This window comes from Hylobates moloch, unplaced genomic scaffold, assembly GCF_009828535.3.
Source record: "Hylobates moloch isolate HMO894 unplaced genomic scaffold, HMol_V3 SCAFFOLD_16, whole genome shotgun sequence".
In the NCBI taxonomy this organism is placed as follows: domain Eukaryota; kingdom Metazoa; phylum Chordata; class Mammalia; order Primates; family Hylobatidae; genus Hylobates; species Hylobates moloch.
The window spans coordinates 40,558,378-40,584,971 of NW_026652291.1; the positions used below are offsets into that span (position 1 = coordinate 40,558,378).

General features: G+C 43.8%; 1 protein-coding gene across 2 annotated transcripts in view; it reads left to right on the top strand.

Moving 5' to 3' along the window:
- The first annotated feature begins 6,734 nt into the window (after positions 1 to 6,734).
- The window catches only part of SPTB (spectrin beta, erythrocytic), a 129,561-nt gene continuing 109,701 nt past the window's right edge, over positions 6,735 to 26,594 (top strand). For both annotated transcript variants that reach the window (XM_058429419.1, XM_058429420.1), the window contains exon 1: positions 6,735 to 6,937. The gene's annotated coding sequence lies outside the window, so the exon portion shown is untranslated. The remainder of the gene's footprint in view (positions 6,938 to 26,594) is intronic.

Below are 26,594 nucleotides of genomic sequence, written 5' to 3' on the forward strand. Positions count from 1 at the left end.
TGGATTCATCTTCCTATGTTCTTAATCCTGTGTACTCAAGGCTTTGGCATACTGGAGTATGGGAGTTGGAGCAAGGCCATTGCCCAAGGATGAGGACTGAAAATGACACTGAGAGGGTGGAGCAGACAGAGACAAAAGCTAACCGAATCATCATTATTGTGTTTGCTATCCCTTGTTATAAAGACGTTGGAAGATGGCAGACCCCTGCCTCCATAGATGAGCTCAGTGGTAGCTGTGAGCATAAAACCTACTCGATTGACTCCATTTCTCACTCATAGACGATAAGTTAGGTATGGATGCATCAGGGTAGCTGAGGACCTGGTGAAATTCAGGCACAAATACTGCGAGCTATGTTTCAGGGAATGTGAATTCATTTAAATAACCTTATTTGAACATAGGAAAGTTAATCTCCTGACAAAAATCACAAACATGCATTTTTAAGCCAAATAGAAATGACTTTTTGAATTACCTACTTCTTTGGTTGATCTCCAAGATTGCAACCTCCTTTGATTTCCATAATGCGTTCATTCATTTATTTACTCATTTGCTCATTAGGCCTTTATTGAGTATATCTTATATCTTTTGTGTCAGATACTATGCTAAGTGCCAGGAATCTTAAAACTATATCCTGAAAGCAATGGGGAGACACTGGCTGATTTAAAGAAGCAGAGTGACAACCTTCCTTTTTAGAAAGTGTACTTTGGCTACTACGTGGAAGCAGAATTGAAGGAGAGGGAAACTGGAGAACGGATGAACAGGTAAGAGGCTCCAGAAGCAATTCATTGTGAGAAAAGATGAGGCTGTGTGATGGACTTAATTGTATCCCCCTAAATTCACATGTTGAAGTCTTAGATCTCAATGCCTCAGAAAGTGACTATTTGAAGATAAGGCTTTACAGAGGTAGTGAAAGTAAAACTGAGGTCATATGGATGGGCCCTAACCAAACATAATTCATGTCCATATAAAAAAAAAAGAGAGAGATTAGGACATAGATGCACACAGAGTGGAGACTATGTGAAGACAGAGGGAAAAGATAGCCCTCTACAAGCAAAGGAGAGAGGCTTCAGAAGAAATCAACCCTGCAGAAACCTTGATCTTGGACTTCTAGACCCTAGTACTGTAAGAAAATTAATTTCTGTGTTTGACCCACCCAGCATATGGTACTTTGTCATGGGAGCCCTAGCAAATTAATACAGCCTTTAGAACAAGGCAACTGCTATAGGACATTAGCACCTACAGGCCCCAGTTCATCAGATACCCCAGTGTAAGTCTGCCATTACGTCTACTCAAGCTCATATGAGGTGACAAAAAACCTAATCCTGTGTGGCAAGGAAAGATCAGGAACTGCAATATAAGAAAAGATGCAGCCAGGCATGGTGGCTCACACCTGTAATCCCAGCACTTTGGGAGGCCAAGGCAGGTGGATCACGAGGTCAGGAGTTCGAGATTAGCCTGATCAACACAGTGAAACCCCATCTCTACTAAAAACACAAAAATTAGCTGGGCATGGTGGCGCATGCCTGTAATCCCAGCTACTCAGGAGGCTGAGGTGGGAGAATCACTTGAACCGAGGAGGTGGAGGTTGCAGTGAACCACTGCATTCCAGCCTAGGCGACAGAGCGAGACTCCATCTCAAAAAAAAAAAAAAAAAAAAAGAAAAGAAAAGAAAAGATGCTCATTAATTTCCAAGCCTGGTTTATGCTTCCATGGACTAGCAGATGACAGGATGCAAATCTTGTTTTGCTTTTTCCTGTTATTGGTGGAGGGAAATTTGAAATTGGTGTCATCTGCCCCTTCAGAGGATGGTTCATCTGATATTTGCAAACTTGCTGCAGGCTTTCAGGTTCCTTCTGTAACCATTCTGTTTGAGGCATCTGAAGGGCAAGTTTGGTCCCTAATCCTTGGTTCCTCCATATTGTAAATGGCAGGCTTTTCCAACTGGTCCTGTTGCTGCTTTGTCTTCGAAAGTTGTGGAGAATGTGATGCCTCTAGATGTTTCCAAAAATGAAATGGAAATTTCACCTTAATTTTATGAAATGCATCTCTTTGCAAAAGGGTGAAGAAGAAGGGAAGTAATGATTTTTGAGCTATGGGCACTATTCTGATGATTTCTGAACATTATCATGAGTTCTTGATACCTCCATTGTTGTTGGTGGGGATTTGAGTTTGAGTTGAGTGGAACTTCAGGTTTGTTTGGTTTGGTATTTACCTTTTTCAGTAGCTTTCCTACATGTATATTCATTACTGAATTCAAGTAGTTCATTTATTGCACACAAATAACTTTGGTTATGTGATTCAGTTTTTTGTTCTTGTTTTTATTTTTGTTTTATATAGAGTCTTGCTCTGTCACCTAAGCTGGAGTACAGTGGCGTGATCATAGCTCACTGCAGCTTCGAACTCCTAGGCTCAGGTGATCCTCCCACCTCAGCCTCCCAAAGTGCTGGGATTACAGGCATGAGCCATCACACCCAGCTCCAAATATTTTTAGGATCAATTTAATTCAAGGCCAAGCAAGTTGGTGTAGCTTATTATAGTTTTTGGTTTATGACTTATTTTTATTCAATGTCTTGGGTTTTATAAATAAAATCATAAACTTTAAAACTGTTCATAAAACTGTGAACTATATTTAAAAATCATCTGGCTGGCAACTCAGTTGGTTTTTATAATCTGAAAATTTATGCTTTTCTTCAACTCTGAGAATTTCTATTCTAGTTTCCCATTATTACCTTCTTCTACTCTCTTTTCTTTCCTTTTGTAACTTCTATTAAGCAAATACTGGACCTTGGGGGATTTTGCCTACATGGCTTTCAACCATTTTCACATACTTTCCATCTCCTTTGTCTTTTGCCTGGTGTTTGGGGAAAATTTCTTTGGCTTCTCTTTCCACTAATTTGCCCTTCAAGTAGGTCTGTTCTGCTTCGCAACTAATGGATTTTCAATATCAGAAATGGCTTTTTAAATTTCTAAGGTTTCTTACTGATTATTTGTTGTGGATGCAATATCCTTTCAAGACTTGCTGATTAAAATTAAATTCATTTAACATTTATCTTGTTCCTTTTATTAACTTAGTTTCCTCTGATATTATTTCCTTCTATTAGTTGGATTTGGTGCTTCTCTTTCATGGTATTGGTTCCCCTCTCCCCATAAGATATTTGGTGGTTGTCCCATCATCCCTTAATATGGGAATGGGCTTGTCTCCTCTTTCTGCTTATCATAGCCTGTCTTCAGGGGCTGTGAAGATGGGTCAGGACATGCTATCCCAAGAGAGTGAAAGGTTTCCGTCATTTCTTGGGGTCACTATATCCTTGAGCTCTGCCCCTTGGGTCCCAGGATCACCACTGATTTTTTTTTTTTTTTATCCCGCAGGCAAACACCTGATATTTAATGTGAGCAGGACAGAGGAGGCTCCTAAGTGAATTATTCTGTCTCAGGCCCCCTCCTCCTCTTGTATCCTTTAACTCTTGCTTGCAACTTCCCTAAACTATTGCTCCTCCTGAATCTGTTTTGGTTTCCTCTGATTTTGTTTCTCTGTGAATCAGATCTTGCGTCTTTTCTGTATCTCTGGATTTCTTGAACATTGTTGGAACACTGATCCCCTTTTTCCTTATTTTCCTGTGCTTTTAGATGCCTGTTTCAGACATATCTTCCAATGAAATTTGGGGTAGAAGAGAAGCTAAATGCGTGTATTCAATCCACCATCTCCATCCAATCTTTACTTTTTAATTTATTTATCATTTCTACTTGTTATCAAACAATACAAGCTTATTGTGAAAAACTCAAAGGCTATAGAAATGGAAAGAGAAATTTCCCTCTTATGTTAGATGACTCTAACATAAGTCTCAACTTATATCTTCTTGGCCTCACCTGTCGGTTTCAGCTAGACCTGAGTAGACAGTTCTGTGAAGGCTTACCCCCCCACTCTCTGGCTGTCAACATCTATTCTCAAATTCACACCTTCTCTTCTGGCTCCAGAGCGCTTCCAAATCTGCAGACTGCCTGTGTGGTGCTTGCTGGGTAGCTCAGAAGTGTAGGTTTTCAACATGGGTGGGAGACCAGTGGGGGCAGTCCCTTGTCCAGCTAGGATGAGGGCTAATCTCCTATCCTTCACATAGACAATTCCAAGAGGTATTCTATACTCTTCTGAGGAGGTCCCTCCAGACTTGATCCCTATTGCCCACAATGATGACCTTGATAACGAACCTATGTACATGTTTCCTTCTCCCTTCTTTTTTTTTTTTTTTTTTTTTTTTTGAGACAGAGTCTTGCTCTGTCACCCAGGTGGGAGTGCAGTGGCGTGATCTTGGCTCACTGCAGCCTATGCCTCCCAGGTTTAAGCAATTCTCCTGCCTCAGCTTCCCAAGTAGCTGGGATTACAGGTGCGCACCACCACACCCAGCTAATTTTTGTGTTTTTAGTAGAGATGGGGTTTTGCCATGTTGGCCAGGCTGGTCTTGAACTCCTGACCTTAAGTGGGACGCCTGCCTCGGCCTCCCAAAGTACTGGAATTACAGGTGTGAGCCACCATGCCCAACCTTTCTCCCTTCTTTTATTCTCCCAATTTCTCATTCCTGGCCACAGAGAATCTGTTCCCCTTTCCCTATTATGTGACAATGCCCTTTCCTCACTGCAAGCCTAAATTTCCTCTCTCCCTCAGTTCTGATTTATCATTTCACTGTAACTCTATTAGCTGTAGAGCATTTGGGGATGCTGTCAGGATAACACGCTCTGTAGCAAATGAGGTTGTATTGAATTATTTAGCTTTCAGCTAAAGTGGAGATAACTAAAGCAGCTGAGCTGGTTTGTAAAATGTTGGGGTAATCTGCTGATTTGGAGCTTTTATTGTATTAATTTTTTCTTATGGTTGAAAATTATAAATTTTAAGGCTACAAAGAAAAATATGTACGCAACTATTTAGTTCAGTGCCACGGACCTATAACTAAGGAATTATCTGGCTTGCATAGTATATAATTACGTAGCTGCAGAACCACCATTCTAGAGAACCATGAATTTATCTAATAAGTTTATTCATACAAGGTTTTAAAAAACCATAAATACATAATTTCCCTCCATTTTTTTCTATCAAAAATAGATCAAGAATTTCTGCTTGAGATGTATAATAGTCTCAGCTTTTGAAGTTGGCCTGTTTTTCTTGAGCTTTCCTTGCCAGAATTTGACTTTTAAATATTTTTTTTTCACAAAACAGAACTTTCTGCTTTTAACTCAGTAATAGACAAATGCATTCTTAAATGTTGTCAACAAAGGGGAGGAGGGGATCACTGCTAATCTATCGATGACCATGAATGTTTTTGTGTCCTCTTTCCCATATTACTAGTGTCTCTTGGAAAATTGAGCTGTAATAAGGGTCCAGCCAAGAGGAGGGCAGAGTGAAGAATTCTGTGGCTTTGTAATACTGGGGCGTTTGTCCCACTCAGCACATCTCGGTGTCTAAATGCCCACCCTCAAGAAGTGGGACTGCAGCAGGAAGTGAAGTATCTTTGCATATGTTCAATATATAAACTAAACTCGAACATCTGGCAATTAAACACCCCTTTCCTGGGTGAATTCTGGAAAACAGCACAATTATACTCCCAAGCAAATAACTCAGGAGTAAGACTGTTCCCTTGTTAAGAACACCAGGCAGCATCAGTAAAAGTTAAAACTTCTTTCAGCATCTATGCGCTTTTAATCTCCACGGCCATTTCCATAATACCTGAGATCACCTGCATTGATAGCTGGTGAGAAATCAACCCAGGCACTGCAGGTGGAGAAAAGAGATGAAAGCTACCGCAAGGCATACACGTAAACCTTACTGAACAATGACCTTGTATCGTTAGAAAGTCAAGAAAATGGACTGCCTTGCAAGCTGCCCGTGTTCTGTTGAGTCTGTCTCCGGGGGCAACTCGGAGATGCCTTTTTGGCACCATCAGTTCTAGTATTTCCTCTGGCCTGCTGCGCCGCTCCTCATCCAGGCTTGTAGTGAGGCACCCCCACTCGCCCGGAGACCCGGGCCGGCCAGGAGGTGCCAGTGGGCAGGTGTGGCAGCCTGCCTGTTGATTACAGTCCCTACAATGTGCGAGCGCCTTGGGACTGCAGGCTGCGCGCCGCCAGCTTTGCCTGGTTCGTCCTGATTACACTAGGTTTTCGGGCAGAAACAGCGACACTGAGCTCGGGCTGGGGGTGGGGGCCTCGGGCCCAGTGCCCGCCCCCTGCCCTCCCACCGCCAGCCAGGAGAAGCCCGCCCGGGAGCGCGCTTTCTAATGCACCAGCCCCCGGGAACAATCTGTCCCTCCCAAACCCGCCACGGCAGGAGGTCACCGCCTGGGTACCCGCCGCGCCCACCCTATGGCCTAAATGTCTTTTCATATATTTTAAAAACCGAACTGTGTGCAGTGGGGATGCAGGGCGGGAAAGGCTGGAGGGCTCATTTTCGCCACCAGGGTCGCCTCTCCGAGCACACGAATTAGGCCCGAGCTAGAGTCCAACCCCCTTCCCGCCTCAGGGGGCTCGGGGTGGCGCGGGGTTAGGGGCAGTGAACGACGATGGGGGCGCCCCAGGCTCAGCGGCTGGAGGGGAGGCAGAGGCAGGTTCCAGGAGCCTGGCTGAGGCCCGGCAGGTGCCCCCAGGCGTGGAGGCTGATTGGCAGGTGCGTGAGTGGGTGGGGAAGGCGGGGGCTGGGCCTGGCGCTGCGGGAGGCTGCGGCCCCGCCTCCCCGCCCCCGCCGCGGGACTATCTGGTCCCGGCAGCAGCGATGTCCCCCGGCAGGAATGTCCCTCCTCAGATAATGTTATTTATATCTCTGGGCGGGTCCGCGGCTCGGCAGCACCAGGCGCCCGGCGGCCGCTGTGCCAGGAGCCCCGCTCTGCCCTCCTCCCCCTGCGCCGCCGCCGCCGCCGCCGCCCCCAGGCTCGGGGTGGCCCCCGCTTCAGTCCCAGGGCAGGTGAGTCCCAGGAGGGCTCGGCGGCCAAGGGAGCTGGGTGCGGGTGCGCAAGGCTGGGACGCGCGGCCCCAGCTGAGAGGAGCACTGGGCCCAGGGGGTGCCTAACGTGCAGGGCCCAGAGGACTGGGTGGGAGTCCAGCCCCGGTTGTCGGGCGTGGGGTGGGAGGGGTGCGGGGCCCGGGAGGCCCGGCAGCTGCGGCAAAGATCATCCCGGGACGCGGGAACGCGCGCGGGCGTCCGAGGCACTTGGTGCTAGCTTTGGAGAGCGGGATCCCGGAGAGTCCGTCACCCCGGGTCGCAGGGAGAGGGTGACGGGGGTGCGTGTTCTTGTACGCCTTCTCCAGGACCCCGGCCTGGGAGCGAAGGGGTATTGCGCCTCTAGCCCGTCCGACCGCCGCGCTGCTCTCTCTGCCTTTTTCTGTCCAGCTTCTCAGCCCTGTGGCCGCTCATATCCCTCTTCTGGGGAACTTGGCTGCGCTTTCCCCCGGCCGCCCAGCGCCCAGGCAGGAGGGACAGGTGAGGGCAGCAGAGGGGGCCGGGCCTCCGGGCGCTGGGAACCACACAGAGAGTGACCCCGTGTAGACCGAGGGAGGAAAGATCCTAGTGCCCCAAGCCATACTTCAAGGACCCCTAGTCTTTCCTCTCCCAAAGAGTTCCTCTCTTCCTCTAAGCTTCTCCAGGCTACTCTACCCTCACCCTCCTCTCCAGTTTCCCCTCTTCCTCTAACTTGGTCTTGAGAAATAGCAGGAAGTGGGAGAAATAACAGAAGCTGTAAAACAATCCCCAACTCCCACCAACTCATCCGTACTTCCCAGGCTGGGGAAGCAGCTGCGGGGCTGGAGTACTGTTTCCCTGACAACGAGCTTCAGGTAGGGCCTTGAGTTATAGCCTATTAATATCCAAACCACTGTTTTCAGTGAGCAATTAGAGGCGCCAGCCAGGAGTAAGGCAAATGAAAAGAAGCCACTGTTTTTTGTACATCTAAATTTTAGATGCATCAGATTGGGGGGTGGGGTGGGGGAATATAGTGACAGTCTTTTTGTACTGAGAATTTCTGTGGGGAGAGACTAGGCTGTCACCTCCAGGTAGGAGGCAGTCATGCAAAACCCCTGCCTGGAGGTAGTCACGATCCGTATTTTAGTTTCTAAGGAAAGAGATTCAGGCGGCTCCCTAATGAGAGGAGTCTGCAAATCAAAGATTTTTAGGCACAGCTCAACTGTCCACTGTCCTATCCTTAGCTTCACAGATGGCTCTGAATTTTATTCTAGAATTCCCTCTTCGCCCACCCCTTCCCCCACTATAACCCAAGGCAGGTCATTTCTTATTTCAGGATCCAACTTTTATACTTTTGCTCTGAGTCCCAGGTTCCAAAATGCAACTGAAAACACCTTTTTTTTTCTAAGTGCAAAATGATTGTTAATGTATGCTGAATGTCCAGCACCTAACACAGCTAGGCCTGTGCTTGCCTGGAAGCTTGCAGGCTAGCCAAGAAAGGGAATGTTAATCTTATGTTGAAGAAGAGCCCACCAGCCTTGAAACTTACCAACTCCAGAGGTGGGTCATTTATACAGAATTTTATCAAAAACTCTAGAGTAAAGCGCCATTGAAAGACATAAACCCTCATGAAAATGTGGCTTTTAGACCCAGCTGTTGCTCTTAGCTTTATCAGTGCCCCAGTGGCAATGATTGGGGATGAGCCAGTCCTATTAATCTTGAGTTCTGGGAAGACTCAGAGTCCACTCATGGAATTGTAAGCACCCAAGGACTCCCAGGCATCCAGAATGGGCCTTGTAGCACAGGCATATCAAGTTCTCCTGAGTGGCTTGCCCAGAAGAGAGTTGGGATACCACCTTTGGCTCTGATCAATGCTTCTTCCAAGTGTTCTGAAGGTGTCCTATAGCAGAACGCCTGCTAGATGACTAGTTTTGGGGGTGAAGGTATGACAGGAGCAAGACTCCTACCTGGGATCACATTTGGCAAAATAAAAATGAGTATTTTAGGCAAGCTAGGTGTGAATGAAAGTTTTGAACTAAAGTCAAAGTTTGACAGGTCTGCCGCAGCTCTGGAAACTGTTTTTGGTAAATAAAAATAATAATAGCTTTTATTTATTCTGTCTTTTATGTTGTTGTACCCAGTACCTGGCTGGTAGTGGAACCTCAGTTAACCTTTGTTGAATGAATGGGGAAACCAACAAATGAATGCTCAGCGTTTTCTCTATATTATCCAATTTAATTGTCATGGTAACTCTATAAGGTAGCTCATATCAGCATTTTACAAGTAAGGAAACAGGTTCAGGAAGATTGAATAACTTGCTTCATATTACCCAGCTAATGAGAGATGGGTCTAGGATTCAAACTCAGTTTGTTTGGTTCTACCTTCTTTTTAAGGTTAGACACTCAGCAGGGAATATAGAGTACAAGTTGGGAAGATTTGACTGTTTGTCTTCTAGCTTCATAATCTTCATTGCTAGGACCTCAGGTAATAGCTCTGCTTGTATCAGAGGAGCTTAAAAAATATTATCTGAAGACAATATTGGGCATTTATTGGGCCTAATATTTGCTCAGAGGTTTTTAGCCTTGCCCATTATTTTCAGGTCATTGTTTCAAGGACAGAACTATAATTTTGGCAGGAGTCAAAGCATGGATTTTTTTTTTTTTTTTTTTTCTTAAAGAACAGATTTTCCTTTCAGTCCTGGAAGTGGCCAGGAGGGCTTGATGATACATAGGGACAGTGTGATAGGACAGAGGATGACTATAAAAAATTCATGAGGCAAACACTATTGGAGAGGGAAGGGATTTGGGAGGTCACTGAACCCAGCCTTCCAAATGCACACTTACTTGCGTAAAGGCAAGACCTAACTGAATGTACCTGATCATTGATGTGTAGCTGTGGCACCCATACTTATCACTCGAGCTCATTTCTTTCCTATCTCACTCTCAAGGCCAATATGGTTTATTTCCTGAAGTTCTGCCTAACCAAACTACTGAGATTTTATTTCCTTTGGAGGAGATTATGAGAGGATGTGTTTTTAATATCTAGTACTTTCATTTTAGTGAAATCTTAAAGAAAAGGTATCGAGGATAAGCAGGAGAGAAGGCAGTCTCAAGCTTTAAACTCAACTGTTCTATAATCTCCCCCATTGCTTGTAAGGTGTACACATGTATATATATTAAAACAATAGTTATACACATTACGATCTAGAGACAGGAAATCTTAAGTAATTATGTCCATTTTTGGGGGGCATGGGGAAGGACTTTAGAGAACTATTGAAACTGTCAGATACGTGTTTTAAACTAAACCCAATCACCAAATTGTTCTTGAAGAGCAGCACTTTAATTTCAAAATCAAACACAAAATTTTACTCTCTGCTCAAGACCTGAAAAGGAGGAAACATGACCAGTGGGAGATTTAAAGTAGAGATGGGGTTTCACCATGCTGGTCAGGCTGGTCTCAGGAGTTCAAGACCAGCCTGGCCAACCCCCTCTCTATGAAAAATACGAAAATTAGCCTGGTGTGGTGGTGGGCACCTGTAATCCCAGCTACTCAGGAGGCTGAGACAGGAAAATTGCTTGAACCTGGGCGGTAGAGGTTGCAGTGAGCCAAGATGGTGCCACTGCACTCCAGCCTGGACAATAAAGCGAGACTGTGTCTCAAACAAACAAAAAAGTGATATAAAAAAGCCAGGTATAGCGGCTTATGCCTATAATCCCAGCTATTTGGGAGACTAAGGGAGGAGGATTGCTTGAACCCAGGAGTTAGAGAGGCTGAACTATGATTGTGCCACTGTACTCCAGCCTGGACAACAGAATGAGGCGCCATCTCTAATTCGTGAATTAATTAAAAAGTGATTTAAAATACATTTCTTTGTTATGGAATTTTAAAATTACGGAATTTAAAAAAATAACCTCAGACCTACAGATTAACATTTATCAATGAACTTGCGAGGATCAAGAGTGAAAATAACTGTGCTATGTGGGCTGATGAAAAATTTGATTATATAATGAGGACTGGCAAGGAAGTTCATGGATACTGGGTTCTGAAACCATATGGATATCACAAGCCAAAAATGACTGTGGAAAGAATTTTGTCTTTGAAGTAGCTTGTATTGACTCAGTTGGTTTTAACAGACAGATCATAGGTTACTCCTCTGTTTTAGATAAGAAATCTGAGGAGGAAGAGTACATGCAATGGTCTGTGTGCCAGAATCATCATGTGGCATTTGCTGGGTTTATCACAGAGATGCTTCCTTCTTCACCCCATTAGGTGAAGGTCACCTGTTTTGGAGATGGAGATAGTGATTGAGGAAGAGCGTAGGAGGCAGTCAGGAGAATTCACTGTTAGATCTGGCTCCGCTCACGGATTGCCAACTCCCCTTGGTAAATATTTAGAAAATGCCATAGTGTGTTTCCCTCTGTTGCTGCGTGTATTTCTTAATTGACAGCCAAGTGATCCAAATTCTTCCATTTTCAGCCAGCCTCAGCTGAATATCAAATCACCAGGGGATCCCTAGCCTTTATAGCTCACGTAGTCTTGAGGTGGTCATAGACAGAAAATGCTTCCTTAATGAATTGTCTGGCTAGCTTATTAAATTCCCAGACCACCTTTCATTTTTCTCTTTCCTTTTCCTGGTTTCAGGAAATATTACAAAGCCCTCTTCTTCCTACCTCAGCAAGCCCTTCTCAGGCTTTGCCATAATGTTTTATTTCCACACCGTACCTGCGCAGACCTGGCTGAGGGTAGAATTACAAGGGCAATTAAAACTCAGACATATATCATGTGAGCAGTTGGGGCAAAAGTGGGCTTCCTTTCTTTCATTTGAATGTTATAAATTTAGCAAGTGAAAAGGCAGAGGGCTAGAAAAAAAATAGGCTTTGCATTGAACCAGGCTCAGATCATCCAGGATATTTATGAAGAGAATAAGAGGGCACCTTGACAGCTAAAGAACAATAATTGCTTTGAATTATAGTCAATTTAGGAGTTTCCACCATTGTGAAAAGGAGAAGAAACTTGAATAATTCTGAAAATGAATACGTTGAAAATCATTTCCATTTGTACCAGACTTAAATATGGGCGTGTCTCATTTGAGAATTTATAACAATTCAAATAAAACAAAGCATACTTTAAAGGCATAAATTATGTGGACCAGAAAGAAGTCTGCAACCTTATTCTGTCCCTCTTCCGAGTCCCAGCCTGTTTCTAGAAGAACCCTAGGAGAATTAGCTTCATCTTCCAGCATATTCCAGAAGGGTGGAAAAGCAAGAAAAGGCCTTTCATAATACTGACTTTGAGTCATAAATCATAGAGAGTTAGAGGTAGAAAGGCCCGAGAAGGAATTGAGATGTATTCAAAAAAAGCAGACATTGGGTGTCTACCACGTGTCTTACACTGTTATGTGCTGAAGGCACACACAGAGATTAGATGGAGAATCACTGATTTGGTGCGAAAATGGCCTTGCAAACAAGCAGTGATTCAACAGGATGCCTGAGAGAGAGAGTGTACAGGAGGAAACATCTCATTCAGGTTGGGGAATGAGAAGACCTTTGAAAGTGCCTAGGACTTACGTAATGGAAGAAGGGAGGATGAGGGGGCCGGGGGTTTAGGCAATTGCCCAGCACAGATAATAAAGCATGATTAGATTAGGGGATGAAGCATAGTTCCACATGGCGGAAGTATGACCAGAAAGGTGGTTGGGGTAAACCTGTGAAGAAGTTTGAGCCACTGGAAGTTTTTAAGTCGTAAAGGAGTGTGATGAAATCTTTGTTGACAAAGCTCACCAGTGGCGGTGAAGAGAAAGTGAATTAGATCCCAGCCAGTACAAGATGATGATCACAGATAACTATAGTCCACTCAATTTTTAGCATGACTTTGTCTACACATCATCTTATTTTATCTTATGATGAGCATATGAAGGAAAGATCTGATTATTCCTGGTTTCCAGTTACAAAACAGGATTAGAAATGTACATTTATATACTCAAGGCCCCCTCTAGTAGTTTATTCCAAAACCTGACTTTGACCCAGTTACCTAGTTCTGGGGCTGGGGCTGTTTCCAGGTCTTCTCAGTGGAGTAATTGAATATTCTGGGCCTTCTGGTTGAGACCACAGTTGCTTTTTTTCTTCAGCAGAATATTCCACATAAGTTCATTGGTTCTGGAGAGAAGAACTTGTTAACGGTATTACCCTTTACCATTGCCACAGAACCTCAAGAATGGCCCTCTGGAATATGCACAGATGATGTTCCAAAGCATGAATTAATGGATTCTCAGTAGCATGCCATAGATATATGAAAGGTTCATCTGCCTGTTAATTGATGTTTTGGCTTTTTCATTCCTTTACCCCAAATTTACTGGGCATTATTGTGCTTGTGCTTCATTTTGGACTTCAGCAGCCTCTTTTTGTCCAGTTATCTTGGGGGCCTTGATTTGTATGTCAGTCTTCAACAAATATTTACTGAGCTCTCATTTAATTTGCCAGACATGCTGTAGGCCCAGGGGATGTAACGGTGAATGTGGCAAAAATGTCTGATGTCATAGAGTGCACATTGTAGTTGGGGGAGAGAGGAACTAAATGACAAGCAACAAAAATATATATTGTAATTTCAAGTGCTAAAAAGAAAAATAAAGCAATGTGAAGGGAAAGAAGGGTGGTTCTACTATTTCAGTTAGGGTGGTTGGGAAAACACTATTTGATGGGGCTCCATTTGGGCTGAGACTCAAATGAAGTGGGGAGAGAGGCATGGGATGTTTGGGAGAAGAGATTCAGGTTGAGTGGTAGTCTGTTCTCACACTGCTAATAAAGATACCAGAGACTGGGTAATTTATAAAGGAAAGAGGTTTAATTGAATGACAGTTCAGCATGGCTGGGGAAGCCTCACAATCATGGCAGAAGGCAAAGGAGGAGCAAAGGCATGTCATACATGGTGGCAGGCAAGAGAGCGTGTTCAGGGGAACTGCCCTTAATAAAACCATCAGATCTCATGAGACTTATTCACTATTATGAGAACAGCACAGGAAAACCCACCCCTGTGATTCAGTTACCTCCCACCAGGTCCCTCCCATGACATGTGGGGATTATGGGAGCTGCAATTCAAGATGAGATTTGGGTGGAGACACAGACAAACCATACCAAGTGGGAAGCCCCCAACGTGGGGCCACTTCTGTGTCCAAGCAATGGCAAAGAGGCCAGTGTGGCCTGAGTGCAGGGCGTCATGGGGAGAGCTGACCACAGTGCTGGAGAGAAAACCAGGTCTTGAGGGTGCAGGCTTTGTGACCTTTGAGTTTTAGCCCAAGTGTCATAGGAAGCCACTGGAAGTTGTGGGCAGGGAAGTGACTTGTTCGGATTTGTGTTTCAAGCAGATCTTTCTGGCTGCCCTAAGGAGGATTGATTGTGGGTCACAAGAGTGGAGGCAAGGAGTCTCATGAAAGCTACTGTGGTGGTTCAGGACTGAGAGGATGGATCAAGATGATAGTGCTGGTGAGATGCAGTTGGGTTCTGAGTATAGAGATTATCACATTTGGATATAGAGGATGAGAGAAAAAGAATAAGATGATTCCATTGTTTTTGGCCTGAACAACTGGACGAACAAAAAGGTCGTTTACTGAGATGGTGATGTATTTTATCAAATGTACCATGGGCTATTTTTTTTTTTTTATTTCTGTTTTTGTTGAGATGTTGACTTGGAATAGTCCCTGGCAGACTTTTCATTTAAATACACCAAAAAGGAGGTGTTTTTATTTTGGGATGATTCATGACATCTGTTTGAAGTAAAGCCTTAGATGTGCTGTGTACTTTGTACTGTTACTTTTAGATCAGTCCCACAACGTTTATACTATGTGATGGAGATTAAGATATGGGAGAAACAAGATTGAAATATATTTCACTTTATTTTTAGAAATGTTTTGAATTGGCTGGTTAAAGCCCAAATATTTTTTGATGCTTCCTGGTTGTCCTATTTAAAAAACTTTTTAAATTATAAAATAAATTCACGTACATAGTTAAAACATATATCCATATTATACAAGGGTATACAATGAAGAGTAAAAGTCTTCTCCTAACTTCAGCCCTATTTCTAAGAAGGTACCACTGTCAACAGTTTTTGTGTATGCTTTGAGAAGAATTCCATTCATGTTCAAGCATTTGGCCTGATACATTTTAAAGTCATAGCTTTAAGCTAGCAACACCACGTGTTTGGTTTCAGATTTAGTAGGCTTTGTAGTCACCTTGGTAGCCCTCAAGTTAAGTGACCTGGAGTCCACTTTCTATCAACTAAGGGTCTCCCTCTCCAAACCATTCCACATTGAACAACTGTGTTCATCACATAACACCCCTTCTCAAAAGCCACCAGTGGTTCTTCTCTGGGTAGAGGTAGAACTCCAAACTCATAAAGTTGGCTTTTAAGAGCCATTGTATTCTGGCACCAGTCTCTTTTTTTCTACTCTTTTACCACTTTCCATCACAAACCCTCTACTTAAACTAAGTTTGTCCACTTCTGCTTACTGAGTCCTGAACATTTCGCCCAGATTTGGAGTGTTTTCCGTCAGAACCTGGGTTCAAGGCTGTGTCTTCTTCCTGGAATGCTCCACTCCACAGAATCTCTCCCTTCTTCAAACTTGCTAAATTAGGGCTAGATACATGTACCCTATTTGAACATAATCATAAATTCTTTTATTATTATTAACTTTCCTTGTGTCTGTGTGTTATTTGCTCAAATATATGTGACATAAAATTTACCATTTTAACCATTTTTAAGTGTACATACAGTTCAGTGGCATAAGCACATTCACATTGCTGTGCAGCCATCACCATCATCCCTCCCCATCATCATGAAAAAGATGGACTTTTTTCATCTTCCAAAACGCAAGCACTGTGTCCACTAAACACTAACTCTCCATTCACTCTCCCTCCATCTGTCTATGGACACTTGGATTCCTTCTACTCTTGCCTATTGTGAATAATGCTGCTGTGAACATGGGTGGGCAGATGTCTCCTTGAGACCTTGCTTTCACTTCTTTTGGACATAGACCTCGATGTGAAATTGCTGGATCACATAGTAATTCTGTTTATAATCTTTTAAGGAAACCTTCCATGCAATTTTTATATTTCCCCTTGGTATTTAACATCTCCAAAGGGAAGGGCAAAAATTTATTAACATCCTCATTTTGGGGGCCAAACTGAACTTGAGAAGTATTTATTTCAGAACCCTGTCTTTGGCTGATAGTTCGTCATCAAAGTTCTTGAATTTGTTCATTTATTAGTGTGCCTATTTTTAGATTGTAGACTTTTAGAGGACAGGCAGGAGATGTTTAATTTGCTTTGTAGAGCATGTAGCCCAAGCTCAGGTGGGGAAGGGTGTAAATATTATGCGATGTTTTATTTCAGCTAAAAAATCTCCTTGAGCTGGATGACAAGAGTCTGGGTTGCTTCCAGCTCCTTTTCTCTTGCTGTTTGCCCTTGGGCAAAGAACTTCCTCTTTCTCTGACTTTTTTTTTTTTTTTTTTTTTCCAGGGCTTTTTGTGTGTGTGATTGTGATGGTGTCTTAACATTTATTATTATCCTTAAAATTTTCCTTGCGGATTCCTCTGTAAAACTTACATGTTGCCTTCCCTTTGTAACCTTGCCTGACAGCCCCTCTTCCTTACCAGGTCCTGGGGTAGCGCTGATTGCTTCCTCCTTTATATTTTTACAGTACCTTTTTCATTCCTTTCTTACAGGTGGATCATCTTGTTTTGTAATTGTCAACTTGCCTTCTACACTGTTCAAGCTTCTTGCAATGGGGAACTGAGTCTCATGCTTCAAAACAAAACAAAAAAAACCTCAGCACCTAGAGCCATGCTTTATACATGGACGGGAGTGGCTCAGAAATATTTGTTGATTAAAAAATTAGGCTGGACACGGCAGCTCACACCTATAATCCCAGCACTTTAGGAGGCTGAGGTGGGCAGATCGCTTGAGCCCAGGAGTTTGAGACCAGCCTGGGCAACATAGCAAGACCTGTCTCTACAAAAATTTAAAAAAAAAAAAAAAAAGCTGCGCATCGTGGCATGTGCCTGTAGTTCCAGCTACTCAGGAGGCTAAGGTGGGAGAATCACGTGAGCCCAGGAAGTTGAGGCTGCAGTGAGCCATGATTGTGTCACTGCACTCCAGCCTGGGTGACAGAGTGAGACCCTGTCTCAAAAAAAAAAAAAGAAATTTTAAAAATCTGACCAAGCACAGTGGCTCACACCTGTAGTCCCAGCTGTTTAGGAGGCTGAGGCCAGAGGATTGCTTGAGCCCAGGAGTTCAAGGCTGCAGTGAGCTACGATCATGCCACTGAACTCCAGCCTGGACTACAAAGTGAGACCCCATCTCAAAATAAATATATTAATTAAAAATTTTTTAAAAAATAATCATGTGGCCAGTTAGCTCATTTGGTTAGAGTGTGGAGCTCACAAAAAATTAAAGAATGAATGTTTGAAATTACATGTAACTAAGTTCTTATAATTTTAAGTTGGATACAAGGCATTGTTATGCTAATGAGTTTATTATTATTATTTTTTTTTTTTGAGGCGGAGTCTCGCTCTGCCGCCCAGGCTGGAGTGCAGTGGCGCGATCTCGGCTCACTGCAAGCTCCGCCTCCCGGGTTCACGCCATTCTCCTGCCTCAGCCTCTCCGAGTAGCTGTGACTACAGGCGCCCGCCACCACGCCCGGCTAATTTTTTGTATTTTTTAGTAGAGACGGGGTTTCACCGTGGTCTCAATCTCCTGACCTCGTGATCCGCCCGCCTCGGCCTCCCAAAGTGCTGGGATTACAAGCGTGAGCCACCGCGCCCGGCCGCTAATGAGTTTATTATAACAATAAGTCCACATTTATTGAGAAAGTTATGTGGTAGTCACTATGCTGAGAGTTTTCATGTATATTTATTATTTACAATCAGACTTGGAAGAGTTAAGTTAACCATGAATACCCACCAAGTAAGGTAATAGCTGGACTTGAACCCATGTGTGTTTATTCTAGAGTGCTTGCTTTGAACCACTGTGCCTGCTCATATTGGGGTGGAAGCCAACACTACATGACTCTTAATTCTCAGCATTTTTTTTTAATCCTGCATCTTTAATGGTTTGAAATTATAGAGGTAATTAGTTGCCTACCTTTATATATTGCTTTATATTTGCAATGACTAAACCTAATAGACTTGAATCCCCCTTATTAGCATTTAATAAATAATTAATATTCTGAATCCTACTTCCAATGTAGTTATTTGACATCTGAGGATGGAGATGCTAATTAGTACTGCACAATATACCCACTCTCATAAGGCAGCTGTACCAAAACTGCTTTAGAAAAGGTCAGAATTATTGTCAAATGCAATAGCCTCCTTCCAGACCTGAGGTTTCCAACTTCTCCACAACATTTGACCACTCTCCCATTGAACCTCTGCCCTCCCTCGGCTTCTGTGAGCTGGGCGCTCCTTTTTTCCCTCCTAACTTGTTTACCACTGCTGCTACGTTTGTTGTTGTTCCTTCCTCTCTGCCAGCTTTTAATTGTTGGGATTGCCAATAGGTCTGAATCCTTATCTCTAGTCTGACCTCCTCAGTCCCAGATCAGCTTCACAGCAGTCTGCTGCTGTCTTTATTTGCTTCTGTAGAGATGTCTCAAGCTCACCATGTCATCGTGGGACTTCTTGCTTCCCTTCTTCACCCCAAATCTGCTTTTCTGCCTTTTTTTTTTTTTTTATAGCTAGGCTCATGTTGTCACCATCCCCCCAAGTAAGAATCTCACACCATTTTTGGTCTTTCTTCCCCCCCCCCCCATACTTCCACATCTACTTGGCTGCCTGTTTTTCCTCTAAAATTTTCAAATTAGTTTCTTTCTTTTAATTTCCACTGTCACTATTCTTATGTTTGAATAATAATTGGCCTTTAGGCCTTCAGTCTCTACCTTTCTAACCCATCCCACACCCTGACCTCAGAATTATTTTTAAAAACCTAAGTCTGACTGAGTCATTCTACTGCTATAAAACCCTCAATGGTTCCCCATTACCCCAAAATAAAGTGTAAAGGGGCAGGCACGGGCCTCCATGATCTGTTCCGACCTCTCTTCCTAGCTTCATTCCTTCTCCATTACCTTGCCTTGGATGCTTGTGACTTGCTCAACTTCAGGCTCATTTTCCTGCCTCCATGACTTTGCTGCCACTTTTTCTATGCCTAGAATCTTTCTTCTCTTTCCTCAGACATGAACTGTTTTTTTGCTTGTTTGTTTGTTTGTTTTTTGAGACAGTCATCCTGTTGCCCAGGCTGGAGGGCTGGAGTACAGTAGCATGATCTCGACTCACTACAGCCTCCACCTTCTGGGTTCAAGTGATTCTCCTGCCTCAGCCTCCCGAGTAGCTGGGATTACAGGTGCCTACCACTATGCCCATGTAATTTTTGTATTTTTAGTAGAGACGGGGTTTCGTCATGTTGGCCAGGCTGGTCTCGAACTCCTGACCTCAGGTGATGTGCCCGCCTCGGTCTCCCAAAGTGCTGGGATTACAGGCATAAGCCTCTGCACCCAGCATAGCCATGAACTCTTACACATATATGCCTTAAGACCCCCATCAGCTATAACCCCTTTTTGAAGCTCTCTTGAAACTTCTTTCCCTCTTCTGTGACCCCAGAAGACACACATTCCCTCCTCTTTTGCTGTCCACACTGTAGCCTGGCTGCTCATGGACAGGCCTGACTCACCTCTAGATTATTAGTTCCTTGAGGAAGAGACGGTGTCTGATGTCCTTGGGGACTTGGGGACCTGGCTTACGTGCAGTGCTCAAGAAACAAGTTGAATTGGGTGATAGAGGGAGATTTCAAGAATATTAGGTACTGTAAATAATCCAGAAATTAATGACCTATAGAAGATTATGAAGAGGGGCTAATGGAAGACACTATGGATGGGATGGAGGTGAGGAGGGAAGAGGATTGCTTTAGACTTGAGTGGAGGCTGTCTTCCACCTCTATATTCTCCACTGTTTCCCATTTATTGGAGGAACAAGTAATGGCTGATTTTAACTTACATTGTCAGATATGTCTATTGCTAGAAAAATTTATTCATCCAGAATACAGTCACTCCCACCTCATTTTTCAGTGAATGTTTGAAGCTGACCCTCAGAATGCAGCTATGAAAGGCTCTTTGAGTGGGCGTTTCAGATCCATGGACACAAGATTTGTTTCATAACAATAAAGAGTTAAGAAAAACACTTCAGAAAAAAAAGACTGAAAATTCATGTATAGAGGTTTTGTTTTTCTGGGTACAGTTAATCTGTTTATTGTTTGTCCTTAAGGCATGTCAAAGTAGGAACTACCTTGTAATATATTACAGTATTTTTTGGTTGACTTGTTCTGCCCTCATTTCTGCCTTACCCGGACAAAAAGTGAGCCTCACCAATGGCTGGACTCACCCGAATTCTGCTTGCTCAGGCCTCTGAGCCTGTTTTGTTCCTTTCAACAAAACTCTCTGTCATGGATGCACTCCCACTGCAATCCAGCCGCTCTCTTCTCCTGCCTCGTCCTGCACCCAGTGACTGATAGGAGCTGGTATTTAACTTCCAGAGGTGGTGAGTGGAGCTACGAGGCCTCTGAGTATGTGGTGGGGTCTGAGAGGAGCTGATAAGCGGAAAGCCCTCAAAGGCCTTGGCAAGATGTGCCCGGGATAAAGAAGGGCAGGGGACAAAGTTAGGCCTTGTGAGGGGAACCTGAGGGCAGCGAGACAGAGGAATGGACTTGGCCAAGACAACTGAAGACCCCATTGAGCTCTGCCGGGTATCCTGAGGCCAGCAATAAGCAGATAACAGTCAGCAAACTCGATGGAGAGCTGACAGTGAGGGTGGGATAAACAATTAGCAGCTTCTAGAAGCTCTGGAATGTCATGAATGCCAGTGATCATCACCCCATCTTGAGGATTACTAGGTGCCATTGTGAAGGTCACCAGTAGGCTGACTACTAGTTAGTGGCCTCACTGCATGCTCTTCAAGTGAACAGTCTTATTCATTTCATAGATGTTTTACTTTGTGGTGTTTTAGCCACACCATGGTCTCCGTTTTTCTAATTTAAAATCCAGGCTGCTGCTTGTAGAGTCAGTAGAGCAGGCTCTGCCTTTCTCTGCAAGGTGGGTGTTTGCATTCTGTAACCGCTTTCTGGAACTGTTGGGAAATCTTGATGCCCAAATGTTCAACCTAAAGTTGACACAGGAGGGTTCTTCACTGTGTGAAGTGATGGGAGGAATGAAGGTGTTTGCAGGTATGGGGAGTGAAGTAAGATGGTAGAATCAAAGCAGCTGCTCTGGGAGAGGAAGCCAGTACCCTCTGCAAGGCAGAGACCTATACCTGTGAGGGCAAACGGGGTCATTTGCGTTTCAAAGCTCTGCGAAGTCACTTTGCCCAGGAGACTGAAAGAGTACTCCATGGATCCAGGCTAGCCAGGCCCTTCTTACCATGGTCGCTGGTGAGCCCAGTGGGTGCATGGTAGAGCTGGTACTTAGTACGGTGTTCTCAATGTTGCAACTCCATTGGCAGCCTCGGTTTAGCTGCTTTCACTGCATCTGACCCAGAAAACGCTCAGAAAATGACTGCAGTGAAACGCGTCTTCAAGGTGAAGCTTTCAGTCCAGGTGGGGGAGGGATGCGGAGTTGATCCCAAGGGTTCAATACTTCTAAATATGCTGGGAGTGAGCTTTGTTTATGCTCTGACCCAGAGGAAGTCACTTTACATCTCACCCTGCTTCTACCAGCGTAGAGTGCCTTCTGCTTGTTTTGCATAAGCTGTGTGCCTCCTCTGCAGAAGAGGCACCGAATGAATTGGGAGCTATAAAACTCCTGGCAGTCATAACTCTTTGTGAACAGCAGAGTCTGGTGAGCAGTGTATTTGGTTGGCAAGTGATCATTACAGTCTATACTTGGTTTCTCTGTCTGTAAGACGGTGGGAATGCTTTCTCACTGAAATGTGAAGGTGGGTCAAAATGAAATCGTGTATACATTGTCCTTTTTCTAAGACCTGATGCTTAAAGCATCAAGACTCATCAAAGAGAGATGTTCTATAGATAAAATCTACGCCAAGCATCTTGCAAACATTATCTAATGGAAATTGTCCCTGAGGAGCATCTTGTTCAGCTCCCTTATTTTACCAATAAAGGAGATCCAGAGGGGAGTGATTGGCATGAGCTTGCATAATCAGTGCAGGACTCTTGAGTGAAACCCTGGTCTCCTGATCCGTGGCCCAGACCTTCTTTCCTGCCTGTATCTCTCCTTCCCTCTCCTTCTTCATCTTCTATAACTTTTTAAAAACCAGTTTTTAGGAATTATAACATGAACATGTTATTTTTACCCAGGGTAAAAATAATTCAAACAGTACCAAAGAGTATAAATGGCACTCCTAGACTTATTACTGCAGAAGAGGCACAGGTAACAACTATTAACAATTTCTTGTCTATTCTCTAGAGATTTTCCAGGCACATATAGACATATACACATAGATACAGATATGTGTTTGTATAGGTATATATATGTATCTGTGTATGCTGTGGTCATTTATTTTTTCATACTACATTGTAACTTGTCCTTTTGACTTAATGATGAAACACCTTGTTCGTCTTTCCATATTAGGACATAGAGGTTGACCTCTTTCATTTCTCTGTTTTTGAGATGGGGTCTTGCTCTGTTGCCCAGGCTGAAGCGCAGTGATGCAATCATAGCTCACCGCATCCCTGAACTCCTCAGCTCAAGTGATTTTTCTGCCTCAGCCTCTTATGTAGCTAGGACTACAGGTATGCACCACCACACCTGGCCTTTTTTTTTAAAAGAGATGAAGTCTCACTATGTTGCCCAGGCTTGTCTTGAACTCCTGGGCTCAAGTGATCCTCCTGCCTTGGCCTCCCACAGTGTTGGGATTACAGGCATGAGTCACCATGCCTGGCCTGACCTATTTCATTCGTATCAGCTGTGTAATATCTTATGCTCCTTCTATTTCTTCACGATGAGTTTCAGAATTATAAGCGGCACCATGGATTTTGAGTCCTGAATTCATGATGCCAAAGTAATAATATGAGAAATCTGAGACTCTGCTTCTATTTGCTGATGCTATGTACTTATGGGCCTCTGTCATATGTCAGCTGCCATGCTAGGGCTTCAAATACCTTCACTCATTTAATTCTCACAATAGTCCATTCAGTGTGATATTGTAATTGCCATTTTACTGATGAGGAGGCTAAGACTAGTCAAGTGAAGTTTGCTTTGATTCACAGAGTCAATTAAGTGCCTGACTTCAGATTTGTACCCAGATCTACTTGACCCAAAAGCCGATGCTATTCTCACTGTCTGAAATCTAGGATTCTAGGGAGAATGGTTATGGTGAATTGAAACCAAGCATTTTTTAATGGCTTTCAAGTTTGTCTAGTTAAGACCTAGAATCTACTATGTGCACAGCAATGACATGGAGGACCAAGTAGCAGTGGAGCAGAGACAGAAATGATGCAGGGAGGTGGGGACAAGAAGCGGCTGCTCCTCAGGACATGTTATTGTCTGTTATATGCTAGGCTGTGTGGAAAGCAAAGAGGTCATTGGCTAAGGCACAGTTCTCTGCTCTTGAGAGGTTTGTAGCATGACACAAAGTAGAGCCAGGTAGTTGCCATTGTGGGGCGGGCTGCAGAATGCTCCAGGGTCTACACAAGCTTGTTTAACCCATGGTCTGTGGGCTGCATGTGGCCCAGGGCAACTTTGAATGTGGCCCAACATAAATTCATAAACTTTTAAAAAACGTTAGGAGAATCTTTTGCAATTTTTTTTTTTTTTTAGTTCATCAGCTATCATTAGTGTTAGTGTATTTTATGTGTAGCCCAAGACAATTATTCCAGTCCAGCCCAGGAAAGCCACAAGATTGGACACCCCTGGTCTACAGGAAGCCAAGATTGGTTTCGACCAGGGACCCAGATCTTGGGGCACCATCAACAGAGGAGTGACATACAACCAGCTGTGTTTTAGGGGAGTGACATACAACCAGCTATGTTTTAGGGAGTGACATACAACCAGCTATGTTTTAGGGAGTGACATACAACCAGCTATGTTTTAGGACACCCTGCAGAAATATAACAAAGGACTCAAGAGGGTCTAAACTAGGGCAGTAGGAATGGAAGGGAGGTGGTGAATTCAAGAGCTTCTGAGAAGTCAGAGTATCTGTACTTTCTATGTGAGGTAGGATCCAGCGTCAGTATTTTCAGGCCCTACCACATAAAGGACCAAAGATATTCAAATTTGCCAATATCTCATATTAAATATCATGGGGTGTGTTTTTTGTTGTTGTTATTGTTGTTTATTTGTTTTAGCTTTTTGTTTGTTTGTTTTGTGACAGTCTCACTGCAACCTCCGCCTCCTGCATTCAGGCGATTCTCCTGCCTCAGCCTCTCTAGTAGCTGGGATTACAGGTGCCCACTACCACTCCCAGCTAATTTTTCGTATTTTTAGTAGCGATGGGGTTTCACCATGTTGGCCAGGCTGGTCTTGAACTCCTGACCTCAGGTTATCTGCCCACCTCGGCCTCCCAAAATACTGGGATTACAGGTGTGAGGCACCACGCCCAGGCCACCACCTTAAGTGCCAGTGGGCACAAAATTAAGATCATATAATCAAAATTAAGAATAATTCTAAAATCCTTTCAAATATTTCTGAGAACAAAAATGTTTTTACAGAGATGGGGTCTCACTATGTTACCCAGGCTAATAAAACATTTTTGTTCTCAGAAATATTTGAAAGGATTTTAGAATTATTCTTAATTTTGATTATATGATCTTAATTTTGTACTTATAAGATAGTATTTTTCAAGTCTTAAAGCATTTTTGCTAGTTCTTAAAAAACTTGTAGGTGTGTGGTGCCCACTGGCACTTAAGGGGAGGGAGAGAGCCGCTGAGTGTGGCTGGAGTTTTCTAGCTCAGGTATCTGGGAGGTTGTTGTTGCTAATTTACTGAGATTAAAGTCTTAAAAGAAAGAGGCACCCTGGGAGTAGGGAGGAGGTACAAAGAAAGAATTCAGTGTTAACCGTGTTAAGTGGGAAGCAGCTGCAACGTGTTCTGTGGAGCTGCTGTAGCAAGTTGAGCCCAGGAGGGGCTGGGCTGGGGGGTATCGATTTGACAGCTCTCAGCACAGAAAGGGGAGAGGATCACATGAGAGAACAGAAGAGAGGCCTTAACTTTGGGTAATGCCAACATTGAAGGGGCGGGTGGAGGAAGAGAATCTAGTAAATGTGACTGCGATATCACAGCACAATGAGGATGAAGAGCCAGGAGAATCCAAGGCCGTGGAAATCCAGCTTTGAGAAAAGGATGGTTAATCATGTCTAACATCGGAAAGGAGTGCCTGAAGGCTGTTAGCCTTGGAAGAGGCTCAAGTGACCCTCAAGAAAGCAATTTTCGTGGAGGGATGAAACTCGATGATCAGGAACTACAGAGGAAAGCCCTGGCGAGGAGGAGAAGACAATGAATGCAGATTGCTTTTCTGAGAACTTGATGGTTTGAGAGAGTGGTCAAGGGAAGTTTTGTGCAGTCAATAACATGATTTTTAGGCCAAAAGGGCGGGGATTCCTTGGAAAGAAAGTGGGGATGCTGAGGTAGCTAGGGATGGAGAAAGGGTTGGTAGATGCTGGAAGTCATCAAATGGGTGGGGGAGCCGGTCAGTGCAGCCACGCATGTGCCCTGCTGTAGATGCACAATATCATTTTGAGAACACTTGCCGAGCCCTGTCACATACAAAGAAACATGATAGGTGGCCCTGTGGCATTCCCCACTTATATGAGGCTTGAGTGTATGTTCTCAAGGGCAGGGACGCTTTTTTTTTTCCTCCTTTATTTCTTCTAAAAAAAAAAAAAATGGGATACATGCACAGAACGTGCAGGTCTGTTACATAGGTATACGTGTGCCATGGTGGTTTGCTGCACCTATTGACCTGTCCTCTAAGTTCCCTCCCCTCACCCCCAACCCCCGATAGGCCCTGGTGTGTGCTGTACCCCTCTCTGTGTCCATGCGTTCTCAATGTTCAGTTCCTACTTATAAGTGAGAACATGCGGTGTTTGGTTTTTTGTTCCTGTGTTAGTTTGCTGAGGATGATGGCTTCCAGCTTCATCCATGTCCCTGCAAAGGACATGATCTCATTCCTTTTTATAGCTGCATAGTAGTCCATGGTGTGCATGTACCACATTTTCACGGGCATTTGGGTTGGTTCCATGTCTTTGCTATTGTAAATAGTGCTGCAATAAACATACATGTGCATGTGTCTTTATAGAGGAATGATTTATATTCCTATAGGTATACACCCAGTAATGAGATTGCTGGGTCAAATGGTATTTCTGGTTCTAGATCCTTTAGGAATCGCCACACTGTCTTCTACAATGGTTGAACTAATTTACATTCCCACCAATATCGTAAAAGCGTTCCTATTTCTTCAGGGCAGGGACTTTTTGTTCAATGCTTGTTATTTGTGGATAGAGCGGTGCCTGGCACAGAGGATGTGTTTGTTGACAGACTGATGAACTTACTGCACCTGTCCTACAATGTCCTGAGGCAGGCTCGATCCTTTTTTCTTTTTTAGTGTCCTACTGTGGGATATACGATATATGGATAAGAATGTAAGTCACACACATGTAAGTTTTGAAGCATAGTTATAAAAA